The 13,060-nt window shown below is 46.7% G+C and overlaps 1 protein-coding gene across 1 annotated transcript in view; it reads left to right on the top strand.

The window, feature by feature from the left end:
- Positions 1–13,060, top strand: part of RELA (RELA proto-oncogene, NF-kB subunit) — a 542,238-nt gene that overhangs the window by 328,539 nt on the left and 200,639 nt on the right. The gene's annotated exons all lie outside the window — the stretch shown is intronic.

The following is a 13,060-nucleotide window of genomic DNA, read 5'->3' as shown; positions in this document are numbered from 1 at the left end:
AAAAAAGGGGATTGACATCAAGATGACTCTTGAAAGTTATAAAAACCAGCAGCTGGCCTTGTCAGTGGAAAGTTCCAAGGATCTTGGGAGGCCTTCAAAGGAGATTCAGTGAGGGAGGGTTATCTTCTTGGATCACCAGATAAATATCTCTTTCATTCCTTTGTCGGACTCAGGCAATAAATCCAGATGAGAGAAATATGGCACCCTTTGCTAACACACCTTAAAAACGGGTACATGTCACAGTAAAGCTATATTTCAACCCCTCTTTCATTGTCTTCGGGCAAACCAAATGGTGTTGAGTGAGGCATTCCGCGGGTATGGTATTTAAGGCCCAAAGCTGATCTCTTGGTTAAAGTGTACAGCAGTTCGGGCAGAGGGCGTCATAAGGTGAGGGAGAACTCAAAAGTTAGCGGCTGCCAGAGTAAGGGGGTAGAGGTGAGACTCTTTCTGATCTCCAGTGCAAGCAGCTGAGTGTATTATTCACATAGCAGAATCAGGAATTAACTTGCTTTTGGGAGTCCTCCAGGATGTTCTAAGAACTACTACTGATTATTGCTACTGATAGGGCAGAGCCAAAACACCTTCCTAAGTTTGTGGCCCTGGTCACTGATTGGTCTAGCCGTGCTTTGAGAAGATGAATGGATACACGGTTTGCCCATGGAGAGGAGAGCATGTCCCATTATTACCTAGACAACTAAGCAACACTCTTCTCTTCTGGCTCTGCAATGTGAGGGCAGGGTATGAAATCAACACATAGGAGCATTGGAAGACAGGGAGTGTCCCCTGATGAGGACGAAACACATTCTTCTTGCAACATTATTTCAGCTGTGTGCTCCCCAATTGGCTAGGATAATTCCAGTAAGGATCAAGTGAGGGAACATCATGACTGTGAATAAGCCACAAAGAAGGAGGAGAAAGAGAAACAAAGAAACAGAAGAAAAAGTATGTTTGGGACTTGGTAGAGCATATTACATTCCAAATCTTTCTCCTTCTCCAATTTTCAAGGGCTGTATGGCAATCTAGCAGCCTCAGGCCGAAGTTCATGGTGTCTTGTGGTGAGCAAATATAAAATCCTGTTGGAATGGATAGCAAAGGGTAAGCTGCCTGCAAGGAACAGGAAGACTCTGGAGCAGGTTTACAGGAATTGGGAAGAAGAGAAGGGAGAGAAAGAAGAAGAGATTTCAACTGGAATAATTGGGGAATCCCCAGTTGCTTATGATGTTTGCTTGTTGCCAAGGGTCATTTTGTAGAAAAAGAGGTGTGTTTAAAAAATGTGTACTAAATTATATCAGCTCAGCATCTACCTTAAAATGCTTCTTGAATTATAATTGTCATAATAAAACCTTTCTCCCATCATACTTTTTAAATTACTTTCTCCTATGTGGCGACAGTGGCATGATGAAGATTTCAATCTGTCTGCTTGATATTTTTTGGTTATTTCCCCATTTTTTTGTGGGAAAAAAATATTAGAAAGTTTGTCAAATCTTAAAGTTCAGCAAAATTCTCCAGGGGGTTTGAACAATGGAGCCCAGAAGCAAGTATTTGGGGGGAGGGAGTAAGAAAGAAAGACCACAATAAAATTTAGAGCTTCTGGAGCTCCGCTCCTGTGAGCTCCTGCTCGAAATGAGGCCTTCTTGTTGCTGTGCCCCCCCCCCCACCTTTGCCATCAAGTCATAGCTGACTCATGGTGAGGTTTTCACAGCAAGAGATATTCAGAGGTGGTGTGCTATTGCTTGCGTAGTGACCCTTCATTTCCTTGGTGGATGGCGGTCTCCCATCCAAATAGTGATCAGGGCTGACTCTGCTTAGTTTCCAAGATCTGACAAGATCGAGCTAGCCTGGACTATCCAGGTCAAGGTGCCATGCATGTAGAAAGACTAAATTATGCTAATAAACTTTCACAAATGGAGGACTATAAACTGCAATTTTAGCCATGCACATTGCTTCAGAGGAGGCAAGAGTCTGACAAGAAAAACAGGTTTTTCCCTCTAGAGACTAGTGTGTTAATGTGGATAATTTTCGTTGTTAGTTTATAATTACATATGAAGAGTTCTACTGTGTCAGGCCAATGGGTCCATCTAGTTCAGCACCCTGTTACCCACAATGGCCAACATGAAAGGAAAATTCCTCCCTAGCATTTAGTACACAGAGGCAAGCTGCCTCTAAAAAAAGGGGCACTAACAGAATAGATTTCCTCTTCTTCCTCCATAAATTTGTCTGATCCTCTTTTAATAATAAGTTTTTATTTATATCCCGCCCTCCCCGCCGAGGCAGGCTCAGGGCGGCTTACAAAACATGATATGGTATCACGATATAACAATACAGGTAAAATCAATCAGCAATATAAATACAAATATAAATTAATTTTTAAAAGCTAAAAACAATACAGTGGTGCTACAGTCTCTATTTATCCAGGCAGCGTAATATTCAGGCTATCTAAAGCAAGTGGCAAACACTGTATTCACAGTGACTGAATTATGTGTATAAATAAATATCTTGGGGGACGATTCTATAGAAGAAGATGATGATATTGGATTTATATCCCGCCCTCCACTCAGAGTCTCAGAGTGGCTTAGTGGAGGTTAGTGAGTGGAGTTAGTGACTCAGCATTTCTGCACATTGGGAGGTGCTACTTCACTCTAAGGGTGTATAGGGGTTACCTCCCTGAATGGTGTGCCTCTTTATGTCTTAACCTGGGAGCTGCCCTCTGATCCCTCCTCTTTCCCTTTGTCCTCTCTATCTACATGGCCTTCCATGGAGACACACACATGATCCTGGACAGGCTGTCCATTTGTAGTAGGGAAAGTACCCTCTAGATTATGCTTCTCTCTCTTTTGACTGCAACCTGAATATGAACTGGAACTACTTGAATAAATGCATGTTTTTACTTTTTGCAATATAGGTCTTGAGAGATTTATTTACTGTACCTCAATACAGAGATTTATTTACTGTACCTTCTATGACTGGGTAAGTCTGGTATATTAACCAAATATCCCAATAGATTCCCAGCATTCTACTTTATAGGAAACAGAGGGAAATGTTCTCTTTCACTAGCTTTCTACTGATTTTTGCACATGGTGAATTATTTAATACATAGTTCACCTCTAGTTCTTAGTTGTACATTGTGGGAACAGTTATTTAATGTTTATTGTGAACAAAATGTTTAATGAATAGGAATTCCCTTTCAGAGCACCGTCCATTCCAAGTGGTGCTTAGATTATGAGGCAAAATGTAGGGCAGGCAGCTTTAATAAATCATGGTCCAATGTTTTTATTTATTTAAAGTATTTCTATTCTGCCCTTAGCAGCCTGAGAGTCCAGCCTAGCCCAATCTTGGGAGAGCTTAGAAGCCACACAGGGTTGGCACTAGTCAGTACTTGGATGGGAAACCACCAGGGAAATAGGGCTGCCCTGCACAGAAAGGCAATGGTAAACCACATCTACTTATCTCTTTCCTTGAAACCCCCATGGTCCTGGGGTCACCAAGAGCTGGTTGCAACTTGATGACACAATTATTCTGCTTTTCCCCATAAAAAATGCCCCCAACCCCCTTAAAAATGAGCCCAAATCATTTTTTGCCATAGCCTTCTAAAAATAGTAGCCAGATTATGTATTATGCATGTATTAAGGTGTATTATGCACAGGTGTTTTCCTTCTGTGGCAGAATGTGCCTGCTCAGGCCTGCAAGCCCTATTCTGCCCTGCCTTTCTGGGGTTTTTCATCATCACCTGGAGAGGCATTTATTTCCCTCTCAGGTAGCCTGATGCCACCGCTTCCTGACCTTTGCATGGAATTACCAACTGGGAGGGTCAGGGCTCCCAGCTTCCCTTCCAAGTTCTGAGGCCTTGCCTCTGACTCTCCTGCTGCCCAGTGCCTGATCACCACTGGGATGGTTTATTGCCTTGTGTATTCCTGGAGGAATGACCAGTTGCCAATCACCTGCCTCCCCCCAGCATTCCTTTTAAAATAGCATGTCTGAGATGATGGAGGTCTATGTGGTACAGAGAACCACGGCCAGCATCAAAAGTTATAAAGTACTTATTATATATTTACAAGCATACTTTTAGCACAGCACCAGATTGAGAAAGGAACAGAAAAGAAATTAATAAGATGCCAGTCCTCTGTCCATCTCTCTATACATGCCCTATCAGATGTTAAAATAGGACAGGCTTTTATTTAGGACATCACGGATCCCTTTAGAATCACTATTGCTTTGAAGCTTGCTCCAGCTCCTGAGGCAAGCTGATCAATGTCTGCCTTTCCAGAGGAGAGGTCTGTGTGCACTCCTGGGTGTGAATTCAAGGAAAGAGAGAGCTTCTTCCTGTGGCAAGGACTTTTTATCATGTCTGTTTCCCCACCCTCCTGACCAGATCACGCCAGATCATAGAGGCTTTTCCTGGATGTCTCTGGAATTCTCCTTTATGCAGCCTTAATCCCTCTAAGAATCTCTGTTCCCTGCCTGAAGAGGAGGGAGAGAAGGGGGAAGCTTGACCATCCCATTGTTTAGACCTATTAGCATTTGTATGAAGGTGGGCTGAGGTGAGTCTGGAGACTCCCCCCCCCCCCGCCCCTTCTTGCCTGTTCTCTGCACAGAGGAAAAAAATAAACTCTTAAAACTCAAAGTGGAGGCCTTGCTTCTTTCAGACTTCCCAGGGGAAATAATGCATTTCTTCACACTCTCACTTTCACCATGCACGTCCATTGGGTTTTCTTTGTCATTCTACATTGATTTTCCTCCCTTCAGCATTCAGTTCACTTTTTGGTCACTGTTTCCCCCCATTTTCTAAGAGTGCTTTTGTGCCATTTCCCCCCTTGTTTCTCTTCCAATCAAAAGGTAATTCAGAAGTGTACAGATTTCCTTGCAATTCCCACCCTATCCTTTTGCCACCCCTTGAAAGTCACTCCCCTGCCCACATCGAGGTCATTCCACCCATTCTGCACTTTCTGCCATCCTCTGACCTTCACCAGTGTACAAGCTGTATTTCCCCCTTGTTTTTTTTAACAAGTGTCATGAGTCTAGTGATATGAGACTGTCACTAGTCTCAGATTGCTGAAAACTTTTTTTGAAACAACAGGGGAAAAGTTTAAAAGGACCTGCTCGAGGTTTCATTCCCTTCTGGTATTGGCTTGAAAGGGGGACTGGAGAGGAGGCAAATGGCAGCATCTCCAGTGCAAAAAAAAAAAGGGATTTCAGCGTTACATGCAAACAAAATAATGGGGGGGATCCTCTGCACAGAATGATATTGACATGAGATGTAAAGAGAGAGCTTAAAGCTCTGAAAACATAATTCTGTTTAATGCAGAGGTGTCAAACTCGTTTGTCATGAGGGCCGGATCTGACATAAATGAGACCTTGTTGGGCCGGGCCATGTGTGACATGAAATGTAATGTCAGGTAGCGGAAACAGACAAACACAAAGATTTTTTTTAAAACTTAAAATGACACATGCTTAGAACATTAGCAGTCTTACACTATTTTGTTTATTTAATAGTCTCTAATAAGTGACACCTCTTGTTCTGAATTGTTGCATCAAAAACTGGAGATGATGTCTGTGCTGTAGCAGTCTTGAGCATGCTGTTCAGGTGTGTATCTGTAAGTTGCTGTCCTACTTTTCATTTGCTCACAGGCCTGATAGGACCAAAATGGGAGTCTGATTCAATCCCCAGGCCACATGTTTGACACTCCGCTTTAATGCTTTAGTGTATAAAGTTGAGGGGGGCATTTTGGTAGTCTCCGGAAGCCTAACATTGAAATGGTGGCTGAGCCACATGGATCTTCCACAAACCACCAAACTTAAGAATTGCTTAGGATCAATCCATTTGGAGGAAAGAGTGTAAACAGCACAGGAAAGGCTTTAAAAAACTGCCAAGATCACAACCACTGTGCAGGATCAAATTAGAAAATAACAAAGAGAAAACCACACAAATGTGCAAGGAAGGGCAGGAAATTAATGTTACTATGCAGCTGTGCTAGGGCATCAGCGAAAATACCCCCCTCCCCAATTGTTTTTTACTAAAGAGGCAAATAGCACACTATTCAAACTGTGTTACAGATACTAACTCAGTTTGACAGGTTTCAGAATGTTTGGTTAAAAAGCCCACACCTGTGTTCCAAAATAGGAACTGATCAAGCTAGACTTCAGAGCAAAGGAAGGTATCTTTGTTAGATATGCACTGGGGTGTGAAGGCTACAGAATTCTAGACATCCAGACAGACATGATCAAGGAATGCAACATGGTCTACCTTGATTACGAGGTCAAGCATGGGAGCAGTAATGAACATGGAAGAAATTACACCAATGGAACATAGTAAAGACAAGTAGTGGATTGAAGTGGATCAGAGCCTAACAACCTACACACCTGTGATGCCTAAACAGGTAGATGTAGATTTAAAAAAACATGAAACATTTAATCAGTCCAAATTAAAGGATACCACCAAGAACATTCTCCTATCTTGCCCAGGGTGAGACCATATCAGAACTGTCCAGATGCAAAGACATGGCAAAAAATGCCTATAGGAGAAGGTGGGGAGTGGAGATAAACTACAGAAGAGATTGAAGCTCTGAGCAAGAATCCAACATAGAATGTCACAGAACTACCACCTGGACCAAAAATATCAGATGTGAACAAATCTTTAAGATCAAGCCTTATGCAGAAGATAAAATTCAGAGATAGTAGGCCAGACGGGTCACTAAGGAATACTATGGAAGAGGCTCTGATGAAACATTTGTTCCAGGTGTGATTCACACCTCTACAAGGACTCTCCTGAGTATAGCAGCAGCTTGTAAGATGCATGTTGTGCATCTAGATGTGAAGACTGCTTTTCTATGTGGAAAGATAGAAGAGGATGTCTATGTGGGGTAACCATTAGGGTTGCCAAGTCCAATTCAAGAAATATCTGGAGACTCTGGGGGTGGGACCAGGAGACTTTGGGCATGGAGCCAGGAGACATTGGGGGCGGAGCCAGGAGCAAGGGTGTGACAAGCATAATTGAACTCCAAGGGAGTTCTGGCCATCACATTTAAAAGGACAGCACACCTTTTTAAATGCCTTCCTTCCATAGGAAATAATGAAGGATAGGGGCACCTTCTTTGGGGGCTCATAGAATTGGACCCCCTGGCCCAATCGTTTCAAAACTTGGGGGGTATTTTGGGGAGAGGCACTAGATGCTATACTAAAAATTTGGTGCCTCTACCTCAAAAAAACAGGCCCCCCAGAGCCCCCGATACCTCCAGATCAATTCCCCATTATACCCTATGAGAATCGATCTCCATAATGAAGTGCCCAGCAGACATTTACCTCCCCCTCCCCGCCGTTTCTGGTGACTGAAGCGAGGGATTGGCCTCTCTTCTCACAAGTTGCTGCCAACTTCTTCAAAGTAACACAGACACACCATCCCAAGAAGAAGCCTTTCCAATTGGAGACTGAAGCCTCTAGAGGTGGAAAGTCAGATGATGGCTGTGGGGCGGGGCTTCCCCCGCTGGCCAGCTGACTGGGGGCGGGAAGGAGCCTGGGAAAGTGGGAGAACCCCCGCTGGGACCTGGGGATTGGCAAGCCTAGTAACCACTTGTATCTGAGCAACCCAAGAGTAATGTAAACTCGAAAAGAGCATCTGTGGGCTGAAGCAAGTGGCAAGATCGTGGAATGAAAACATGAGCCAAATGCTTATCGAGGAAGAATTCTCACAGTGCAAGGCAAGACCCCTGTCTGTGCTCAAGAAACAAAGATAGCAGGTGGACATGTGTTCTGATTGACATGGGTGACCTGATCAAGTTATGAAGGCAAGGAAAACTGTGATGAAATAGTGCAACATGTAAGCCAATAAGTAGAGGTGAAACAGTTAAGAGACATCAAATACTGCCTTGGAATACAAATGGAACAAGAGGAAGATGGAAGTTGTCTTCTCAACCAGAAACCCAAAATACAATAATTTGTTCATTATTTGGGCCTGAAAAAAGCCTATGCAATATGTACTCATATGAAAATGAAATATATAAAACAGTACTGAAGTGGAAAACAGTTAGCTTCTACTAGACAACAAGCAGTAGAGAGAAATGACTGGGAAGTTCTCCTACAAAAGTACAGTGTCATGGACTGACATAGTTGCCTGCAACTATGGAAATATTGAGCAGAAGAACCAACTCCCCAAGTAAAAGTGACTGGAATGCAATCCAGAGGTTGGGGAGATATCTGAAAGGGATTGCATACCTGAAACTGAAGTTGCCAGGAAAATGTGATTCTGGATTAGAGGCACCACAGACTGGACCAGTGGACACTTTCGTGGTGGTGGAATTATCAGCTGGACCAGTAAGAAGAAACTGTAACTTCTACTGAACCTGAATATATGTCAGCCTCAGAGGCATTTCAACAGCTTGTATGTATGGATATGCCAACTGTACTGGATGTTGAGAGAATTGAGCAAGAACCCTTAAAACTGTTTGAAGACAAACAGAGATGCATAAAACTCTCACAGGTGGGAAAAGATGATGTCAAGAGCCAAACAGATAAGAAGCATCAACTAGTGAGAGATGTGCAAGACAAAGAACTTGTTAAGCTACAGTAATATTCTGAAGAAATGATGGCAGAAGCACTCACCAAGCTGCTTCCCAGAGAGAAATATGAAAGCCAATGCAAGAGAAAGAACCTTGTGGGCTTTGTACATTAGACACTGAGAAAGGGTATTGGAATATGCGGTATCTAGCATATAAGAAGCTCCTACAGGGGACAACCTATAGGAAAGGCAGTCAGATAAGAATGTGGGTACTACCTTCTTCTTTCTGCTAAATGTCAGTTCCTCATTTACTCCCCAGTATGCAATTCTTAGGCTTGCTCTCTACTTCTTCTCACTATGATCTTCTCCCTTCCTTCCATCTGCTAGGTAGCTAAAATGTTTAACATTCTATAATATAGTGGGTTCTGTGCACGGCAGAATTTCGGGGTGAGTGATAACAAGCTCTTTAATAGGAATCACATAGTAAAAGGTTACAATACAAGACTGAGGATGGGGCCTACCGGCCCAACTTATATACATCTCTGGATTCCTGCACGAGCACATCATTGGGTCATTCAAACCGGTGGAGGCCTGTGATTGGTCTAGGGCCGTGGGGATTTGGATCCTGCAGCCCTTTGTTCCCAAGCCCCCAAGCTCAGTCTGCCTGGCTCCAGTGAGCCCAGCAAGAGTATCCAAAGTCTTCTCTTTAGTCCACATACATAACATCCCTCCCCTCTTAGTTCACAAGCCCTAGTGAACATAGTATTTAAGGTTCGCGGGCTTGTGGTGCTTTCGCGTCGCCCCCTGAGCACTGGAGCTGGCAGCAATGCAGTTTCTGCAACAGGCATTCCTGGTGGAGGTCCTGGTGCTGAGGGGGATTCCATTGGCTGGACGGGGTCCTCTGCGGTCTCTGGTGCTGAGGGTGGTCCTGTCTGTTCTGCTGGTGCTGGCACCAATGTAGCTGCGGGCTTTTCTGCTTCCTTCGGCTCAGGGGTTGTTTCGCCTAGATCAGGCACCAGGGTGGTTGCGTTCTCATCCTCATCTTCCCCCCCAGGGCACCTCTCTCGCGCGTAATTGGTCAATGTGCTGTCTTATTGTGAATCCCCCCTCTGAGATGGCTTCGTATATGACAGCCCCTAGTACATGGGATACGTGTGCTGGTATCCAGGCTGGCCCTCCCCCAAAGTTTTTGGCAAACACCAAGTCCCCTGTGTCGAACCCCTGGGGGGCCGGGACTGCCTCTGGTACCTCTTGCAGGTCGGGCACGTGGTCTAGGTGTATGCGATCCAGAAGGGTTGTCAGCCACCGGCCCATGAGAAGCTCTGCTGGGCTGCGGCTGGTGACCGTACTGGGGGTGGAATGTTGCGCTAGGAGACACTCAGCGAGGCGCGCTTCCCACTCCCCACATATGATGCGGCGGAGCGTTTCCTTCATACCCCGCACCATTCTTTCCGCTTGGCTGTTTGTGGCTGGGTGGAAGGGGGCTGACCTTATGCATTTTATTAAATTCCGGCCACAGAAATCCTGAAACTCAGCCGAGGTGAAGGCCATCCCATTATCGGATACTAACGTGTCTGGGAGGCCATGTGTGGCAAATATCCTGTGGAGCGCACCTAACGCCGCCCGAGAAGAGGTGGAGGCCACTGGCACTACCTCTAACCATTTGGTGTAGGAGTCCACAATGAGGAAGAATATATGCCCCTGGAAGTCGAGGTGCATGTGGGACCAGGGGTTGCGAGTGGACTTCCACTGTTGGGCCAGGGTGCGGGGTGGCGCCGGACGTAACTCCTGGCATGGCTGACATCGGGCCACTCAGGGTTCAATGGTGTCATCAATTCCTGGCCACAAAACATAGCTGTGGGCCAGCGCTTTCATGCGTACAATCCGCGGATGGGTTTCGTGCAGCGCTGTTAGGACTCATTGCTGCAGTACTGGGGGCACCACCACCTTATGGACCAACAGTTCGTCCCGGCGGGATGCAAACGCCGAAAATTCTGCACCCACCTGTCCTTCTGGCCACCCCCTCTACACCCAGTCCAGAACTCAGGAGAGGGTTTTGTCTTTGGAAGAGCAGCGGCCAATGTCCTTTGCATGTACCAGGCGGTCTGGGAGGGCTTCCAGTGACATGATCTGGAACGCCGAGGCCGGGTCTGGGTTCATGGAGGGCAGCGGCAGGCAGCTCAGAGCATCAGCATGACCCATTGCTTTCCCTGGGCGGTACCTATGGTCATACTGATAACCCGCCAGGAAAATGGACCACCTCAACACCCACGGTGAAAGCATTTGGGGTGTTTGTTGGTCGGGGGCGAACAGGCCCAGCAGGGGCTAGTGGTCTGTCAAGATAGTGGCCGGCTGTACAGGTAATTGTGGGGGCTTTTTACCCCTGCCATGATAGCCAGGCCCTCTTTGTCTATTTGAGCGTAGTTTCACTCCAGTTTTCATAAGGTCTTTGAATAATAGGCTACCGGGACCTTGCACCCATCTTGCAGCCTGTGGGCCAACACGGCACCGATCCCGCTCATCGAAGTACGCCAGCAAGCTATTCAAAGTCAAAATGTTTTTTATCGCCTGGAAAGTGGCGGCTTGCCAACGACCCGAAACCCACGGTGCCCTTTGTCCAGCAGTCTGTGTAAGGGCTCTGCTACCACCGCCTTGTGGGGAAGGAAGGCATGGTAGAAATTGAGAATTCCCAAGAATGATTGTAATTCAGCCTTGTTGGTGGGAGCCAGCACATCACAAATGACCTTTATTTTTTCCTGGGCCGGGTAAATGCTGCTCGCGTCCACCATATACCCCAGAAAATCTATGGTGGGCACCTCCAATACACATTTTTCCCATTTTACCTTTAAACCTGCCCCCTCGAAACGCTGTAACACCATTCAGAGGCGGTCACCAAATTCGTCTTCGGTGGCTGCTGCAATCAGCACATCGTCGAAGAATGGCTGGACTCCGGGGATGCTTTTAAGAAGGGAGTCCATTAAATTCTGAAACAGTCCCGGAGCCATGCTGACCTCGAACTGCAAGCGTCTATCTTTGAAGGCTCCCCCGGTGTGTTATGATAGTTTGCGCTTCTGCTGTGGCTGCATCCACAGGGAGCTGTAGGTATGCTTGTACCAAATCCAGTTTCCCAAAGATTTTTGCTCCCGCTAGGGATGCTAACATGTGGCTTACCACTGGGACGGGGTATGCATGGCCTTGCAGCGCCTTATTAATAATACATTTATAGTCAGCACAGATGTATACGCTGCCATTGGGTTTGATCAGGGTTACTATGGGAGTCTCCCGCTTCGCATTAGCGACTGGTTCCAGAAAACCCCTGAGCCACGAGGTGGTCCAGCTCCTCTTCGATCTTGGGCCTCAGAGATAGTGGTACGCACTTGGCCTTCAACCATATGGTTTGCACATTGGGGTCCAGTTGTAATGATACGGGGGCCCCGGTGTATGTCCCCAGAGTCCCATTGAAAACCCTGGGGCACTCTCCGCACACCTTTTGAAAATCCCTTTGGACGGGGGTGTAATGGATCTCTGTCACTTGGATGCCCAGGGCCTGGAACCAGGACCGACCCAGGAGACTGCACAGATCGCCCTCCACCACGAGGAGGGTGAGCTTGCCCTTGAACTTTCCGTACCTAATTTGGACCAGGCCCATTCCCCAGACTGCAACCTCCTGCTTTTGAAGTCCCAGGCAATGAATGAGATTGGTTTTAACTGATCTTCCCCCCACCGGGGCACATCTCCCTGAACATGCGGGCCAATATGACCGTCCGGCCCGCCCCGGAGTCTACCTCCATTTTGCAGGGCTTGCCTTCCATGAACACAGTCACGTAATATTTATCCAGGGAGGGAATGGGCAACTGGCATACCTGGGTCCTCGAACTGGTGAGTGCCTGGATGTCATCCACTAGTGCGACCTTGTGTGGCAGCCATTCTGTTGGTGAGGAAGTTTTCCTTGGTGCAGCGCTGCCGACCGGCATACCCGAGCTATGTGCCTGGCCTTCCCGCATGTATGGCAGATCGTGCTTTTGAACTTGCACGTATGGCAGATCGTGCTTCTGAACTTGCACCTTCTTGATTTCGTGTTCATCATCCTTGATTCGCTGTGCCACGAGGTGGTACTTGAGTCTTTTGACCCAGGCTTCCCAGGCCTCGGGCTGTGCCATGTTGAACTCCAGAATAGAGTTTTGCGATCCGGACGTGGTGGCCATGGTCGGCAGTGCCTGTTGTGTGGCAGTGCTGGAGCTCGGTGCACTTGGCGGTGCCGGGGTGCCCTGGACCTCGCTCATCCGGATCCCATCCTTGTCGCCACTATAATATAGTGGCAGAGTCCCGGGGTGAGTGATAACAAGCGCTTTAATAGGAATCACATAGTAAAAGGTTACAATACAAGACTGAGGATGGGGCCTACCAGCCCAGTTTATATACATCTCTGGATTCCTGCACGAGCACATCACTGGGTCATTCAAACCAGTGGAGGCCTGTGATTGGTCTGGGGCCGTGGGAATTTGGATCCTGCAGCCCTTTGTTCCCAAGTCCCCAAGCTCAGTCTGCCTGGCTCCAATGAGCCCGGCAGGA

This window comes from Heteronotia binoei, chromosome 1 (assembly GCF_032191835.1).
Source record: "Heteronotia binoei isolate CCM8104 ecotype False Entrance Well chromosome 1, APGP_CSIRO_Hbin_v1, whole genome shotgun sequence".
Classification (NCBI taxonomy): Eukaryota; Metazoa; Chordata; class Lepidosauria; order Squamata; family Gekkonidae; genus Heteronotia; species Heteronotia binoei.
The sequence above is the reverse complement of the archived record's forward strand: the minus strand, read 5'-3'. Positions and strand labels throughout refer to the sequence as shown.